The sequence below is a fragment of the Oryx dammah genome, unplaced genomic scaffold (genome assembly GCF_014754425.2).
Source record: "Oryx dammah isolate SB20612 unplaced genomic scaffold, SCBI_Odam_1.1 HiC_scaffold_26, whole genome shotgun sequence".
Classification (NCBI taxonomy): Eukaryota; Metazoa; Chordata; class Mammalia; order Artiodactyla; family Bovidae; genus Oryx; species Oryx dammah.
In genome coordinates, this window is record NW_024070210.1 from 77,929,820 (window position 1) to 77,935,964 (window position 6,145).

A 6,145-nucleotide genomic window follows, 5' to 3' on the forward strand; every position below is an offset into this window, starting at 1 on the left:
AATCACATGAGTTCAGAAGAGGACCCTCAAGCCTCAGACAAGACCACAGTGTTAGTTGACTCCATGATTGCAGATTTGTGAGATCCAGCTTAGCTGTGCCCTGACTTCTGACATACAGAAACTATGAGATAAATGGATGTTGTTTTAAATCACAAAGTTCATGATAATTTATTACACAACAAAAGGAAAATAACAGGCTTAATAAATGTGTTAAGTGTTAGTTCATAGTGCTTAGAATTGGTTATAGAATAAGAAAACTTGAAATATAATGAAATCTTGTAGCACATAGTAACTTGATAGAAAATTCCCAAATTTGACTCTAATCCTAAAAAATGTTCATGCATTACTAAAAATAAACTGTGAATATTAAAAAAATTATCAAGTATGCTAGGAGTAAAGACCAAATTATCTTTATTTTCTCTAGATAGGAAGTATTGACACATTTACTGTCATATGAAGAAACAAATTATGGAGCCAAAGAACACAGAAACAAAAAGTGTTATAGAAATGTGTCAGGGAAATAACTACTGAAATATTGTATCATTTTCTAGATATATACTGCTTGTGGTATTTGTTTGTGAGATTGTAATTTCCTATAGTTTTCTCATTCTAAAAATTATTTTATATTCAATTTTATTCATAATTTTGTGTTTTTTAAAAAAGCCCAATTTTATAACTTTCAGGGCCTACAAAACATAAATTCTCTTCTCTGCATAATTTTAATGCTTTAAATTCAACCACACAAGGGCAGGAAAGGAGTGAAGAAGGGTCACAAAAATGTGAACTTCTCTTTATTTCTCCATCTGGCTGATTGAGGAGGCTGTTGAATAAATAGGAAATGGCTTTCTGTATAAGATTAGAATAAATTCACCAAAACTTTCTTTCTTTACAGTTTAAAGAGATATTCTGACATTTTTACACAATGATATGTAAAGAATCTCAGACACTAGAGGCAAGCAGTTCTGTTAAGATAGCCTCTCTTCCTAACACTCCATACAATCTCTTTCAGGAGGAGAAATCTAAATCTTCTGTCATATCTCAACCTCAGAGCAACCTGGGTTCAAGTCAGCCAGTCTTCAGACTTTTATTTGTGCAGGATATCCAAGAAAGGTTCTCACCACTTCTTCACTGCTCTGTTGTGACTGTGGGGTCCACTTTGAGGTGCTTCCTTTCCTGACTGACTGGCATTCCATTTTACTCCCTTGTCTGCACATGGAACATTGTTCCAATTTGACTTTGAATAGAGACTTTTTGTTTTAGCTGAGTTCATTGACTCAGCATTGATGTTTCAGGAGGAGCTAGATCCCAGTCAGTGACCCAGCCCGATGGCCACCTCACTGTCTCTGAAGGACCCCCTCTGGAGCTGAGGTGAAACTACTCATCTTCTGCTCAAACAAATCTCTTCTGGTATGTGCAGTACTCTGAACAAGGACTCCAGTTTCTCCTGAAGTATACATTTAAAGACAGCCTTGTTTCAGACATCAGCTGTTTTGAGGCTGAATTCAACAGGAGTGAGAACTCCTTCCACTGGAGGAAAACATCAGTCCATTGGAAGGACTCAGCCTAGCACTTCTGTGCTCTGAGTGATACTGTGCCTGGGACTTCAAGGGGAGCTGAACACAAACCTCCTGAGATCTGATAGCTTAAAAGACTCAGGGTCTCAGACAGTGTTATTTTTAGAAAGTTGGCATGTTCTTCGAAGACAGAATCCTGGAAGAGTTTGGTTCTCAAAGACATCTTGGATTATTTTTCTTTTTTTGTTGTTGTTTGTTTTACAAAAGAAAAAATCTTGTTTTCTTAAGTTCAGTGTTCTCCACGGAATTGATGATGGTAGGTGGCGCTTCCTGTCAGTGTCATCTGACCAGGGTTTGTTGGCTGAGCTGATTGGTTGCAGGAGCAGGAACATTTCCAGGCAAGTTGTGACCCTCACCACCCAGGGTTTACTGTGTATCTTAAGGTGAAAATTTCCCAGCAACAAAGCAAAGTGTCATGAAGAGGCAAGTGGACACTGTGCTGGGGCTTCTGTTTGCCCAGGTTTGCTGTGAGTTGGGGCTGCCCCACAGGGGAATCTGAAGGACTGAGTAGCTGTAGTGTTGTGGGAGGGAGAAGCAGGAGCTCACAAGTTCTACAGACTTTCTATCCTCATCATTCCTGAGGGCACTTTCACGGTTTTGCAGGAGCTCTGTGGCTCAGCTGGTAAAGAATCGCCTGCAATGCGGGAGACGTGGGTTCTATCCCTGGGTTGGGAAGATCCCCTGGAGAAGGGAAAGGCTACCCACTCCAGTATTCAGGCCTGGAGAATTCCATGGACTGTATATAGTCCATGGGGTCGCAAAGAGTCGGGCATGACTGAGCGACTTACACTACACTACTGCAACCTTCACCTGTGACTGTTTCTCTCTTTCTCATCAGATGTGAGAGGGGTGGATGTGGAGCAGAGTCCCCCAGCCCTGAGTCTACAGGAGGGAGCCAACTCTACATTGTGGTGTAATTTCTCCACCCTCACAAACAATGCGTAGTGGTTCCGTCAGAACCCCGGGGGCCTCATCCGTCTGTTTTACATTCCTTCAGGGACAAAGCAGGATGGAAGATTAAATACCATGACAGTACCCACAGAACGCCGCAGCTCACTGCATGTTTCCTTTTCACCGACCACAGACTCAGGCACTTACTTCTGTGCTGTGCAGCGTAGTGCTCCCCAAGCACCTGCAGCCTGTACGCATACCTTCCGCGGGGCTCAGCCCCTCCTCCAGCCACAGTCACACCATGACGCCGTTACAGGTATTTGCAATGTTTAGTATCTCTTACCTACACTGGTACAGTTTTAATCACAAACACTTTTTGGCCCAACGAATTTGGGATTTGGTCTTTTCCCTTCTGAATATCTCCTATATTTCCTTCTGCACTAGAACCTCTGACTTGTAGCTAGGAGAATATCTAGATAAGACTACAGATTTAAAGTAAATATTTAAACACAATATGCCAGACACCAAAACGATAAAAAGTGAAAGGATCTAAAAGGAGAAAAAATGACTCCAATAAAGATGTTATCCAGTTTAGTTGGGTGTCTCAAGAATGTTCAAATCTGCCTTACCATAATTGCAAATACAAATAACTCGCAATTACATTTGCAAATTGCAAATACTCACATCTCATTCTATGACTGGGGCAAAGCAAACAGAAAATATTTGTTCAGTGTTCATATATGAATTGATCACTTGAAACAAATTTATCCTCTTTCAGTTCTGGATGCAATGAGTCTAAAATCAGTTTCACTGGCTACAGTCAAATTCTTGGCAGGGTTGATTCTTTCCCTTCACTGCACATTACCTAGTTTTAATTTATTTATTTTGTAAGTGGAAGTTTCTACCTCTTAGTCCCCTTCACCTATTTTACCCCTACACCCACCCCTTTCCCCTATAGTAACCAATAGTTTGTTCCCTATATGTCTGAGTCTGTTTCTGTTTTATTTGTTAATTTGTTTTACTTTTTAGATTTCATATAAAAAGTGAAAGCATACAGTATTTGTCTTTCTCTATCTGACATTTCACTAAATGCAATATCCTCCAGGTCTATCATGCTGTCCCAAGTGGCAAAATTTTATTCTTTTTTATGGTTAGTAATATTCTATTGTATACACACACATACACACACACACTCACACATATATATCTTCTAGATCCATTCATATGACTGAAAACTGAGGTTGTTTCTAAATATCTGCACTAATGGAAATAATGTTGCAGTGAACATTTGGGTGCATAAATAATTTTGAATTAGTGTTTTTGTTTCCTTCTGATGCCCAGGAAAGGAATTGCTGAATCATACAATGCATGTGCATGCTAAGTCATTGCAGTCATGTTTGACTCTTTGCAACCTCATGGAAATGTAGATTGCCAGGCTCCTCCATCTCTGGAAAATTTCCCAGCAAGGATACTGGAGTGGGCTGCCATTTCCTACTCCAGGGGATCTTCCTGACCCAGGGATTGAAATTGTGTCTCCTGCATTGAAGGTGGATTCTTTATCGCTGAGCCACCTGGGAAGCCCTGAATCATATAGTAGTTATATTTTTATTGTTTGGGGGAATCTTCATATTGTTTTAAATAGAGGCTACACCAGCTTACTTTCCCAGCAGGAATACACAAGTTTTCCTTTTTCTCCACATCCTTGACAATACTCAATTGTTTTCCATTTTTGTCATGATAGTATTCTGGTAGGAGTGAGGTGAGATCTTGTGGTTTTGATTTGCACTTACCTGATGATTAGAGATGTTGAATATCTTTTCATGTGTCTGTTTGCCATCAGTATGTTTTTTTGGAAAAATGCCTATTCATGTCCTCTGCCTGTGGTTTTGATATTGTGTGCAAATTTTTTTATATATTCTGGACATTAACCCCTTATTGACCAATTGCTTCCAAATATCTTCTCCCATTTGATAGGTTGCCTTTTAGTTGTGTTAATGGTTTCTTTCACTGTGCAAAATATTTTAATATAATTAGGTACTATTTTCTGTGTTTTTTCTTTTTTGTCCTTGCCTGAGGAAATAGATACAAAAATATAGCAAAGATGAATGTCATAAAGCATATTGCCTATACTTTAAGAATTTATGAGTTCATGTCTTATATTTAAGTCTCTAATCCATTTTGAGTTTATTTTAGTATATGCTGTGAGAAAATATTCTAATTTCATTTTTTAACATGTAGTTGTCTAGTTGTCTAACACTACTTACAGAAGAAGCAGTCTTTCCCCCAATTGCTTATTCTTGCCTTCTTTGTTATAGATTGATTGACCATGTATACAAGGGTTAAAATCCAGACTCCCTATTCTGTTCCATTGACTGAATCTCTGTTTTTGGGCCAGCAATGTATATTTTAGACTATAACACCTATGAAGCATATTTTGATGTCAGGGACTCTGAGACCTTCAACTTTGTTCTTTTTTTTTTTTTCAAAATTGCTTTGACTATTTGTGGTCTATTGTGGTTCTATACAAATTTTAGGATTATTTGTTCTAGTTGCATGAAAAATGCCATGACTATTTTGAGAGAGGTTGCATTAAATCTATAGATTGTTTTAGTTCAGAGGACATTTTAACATTGTTTATTCTTAAAACCCATGTATATGAAATATTTTTATATTTATTTGCATTATCTTCAGTTTTCTTCATCAATATTTTATAGCTTTCAGAGTGACATCAGTACAATTCTAGGACACATGATCTAATAAGTACAATTCTCCTTGTAGAGGCAACAAGACTGAGTATCCTGATCCTCCTCAAAGTCTAATAAATAAGATTCAATGTCAGATTTCAAAAGAACAATATTTTATTCCTGTTACAGTATCATAAAAACACATACAAATGAATAGATTCTGAAAGTCAAAAGAACTAATGTTTCTTAATTTCAAGTTAAAGTAATTTTATTTACTAAAAAATCCAAGTAGAGCCCTAAAACCCAGTTAAGAAAAAAAAAAGATAAGTTAATTATTTTAGACAAGATAGCTTTTCACCAAGAAAGCTGAAAATCTGTGGGTTTTGAAAAAATCATTGTTTCTGAATGGAGGAAAGGTAAGTATAGGCTAAATGAATGACCACTAAGTTACAAAAAGCATTCATAGCCTATAGTAAATTCTATCTTAAATGAGCTGGTAAAATTATTTTACTGAATGATTATCAATATCTGTCAACTTGTTTAAAATTCAATTCCCCTTAGCTCATACCTTTAATACTAATTGCTTTTTTCCATACTCCTTTTCAGGATCTGCCTAACTCAATTACCAGGAAAAGGCAAGTAGACAAAATAAAGTTTGTGGTGAGCCAGACTTTTTTCCCATACGTGCACAGACCACGTGGCCTATGAACATGACAAACCCCACTTCCTGTTGGGGGGAGTCACACAGGTACTGGGTAGTATGTATATGTGCTGCCAGGCACTCAGAGACACTGAACTCTCTGCTTGAGGCAGAAACTCAGCACATTTGTGCAGGGAAATCCATGCCTCATGCCGCTCTCCAGTCTCCTCTGGGTGCTCCTGGCCTTCACCTTCTCTGGTAGGGATGCTTCCAAATAAGGGTGCGAATGTTTAGGGTGAAAGGTCTGCACACAGGCGCATGGTGCTTCGCAGGGACTTGGGAGGAAAGGGGGACTG

At 38.3% G+C, this 6,145-nt stretch overlaps 1 pseudogene; it reads left to right on the forward strand.

Annotated features, from left to right (window-relative positions):
- Window positions 1–1,989: 1,989 nt before the first annotated feature.
- LOC120853728 lies at window positions 1,990–5,766 on the forward strand (annotated as a pseudogene).
- Window positions 5,767–6,145: the final 379 nt, after the last annotated feature.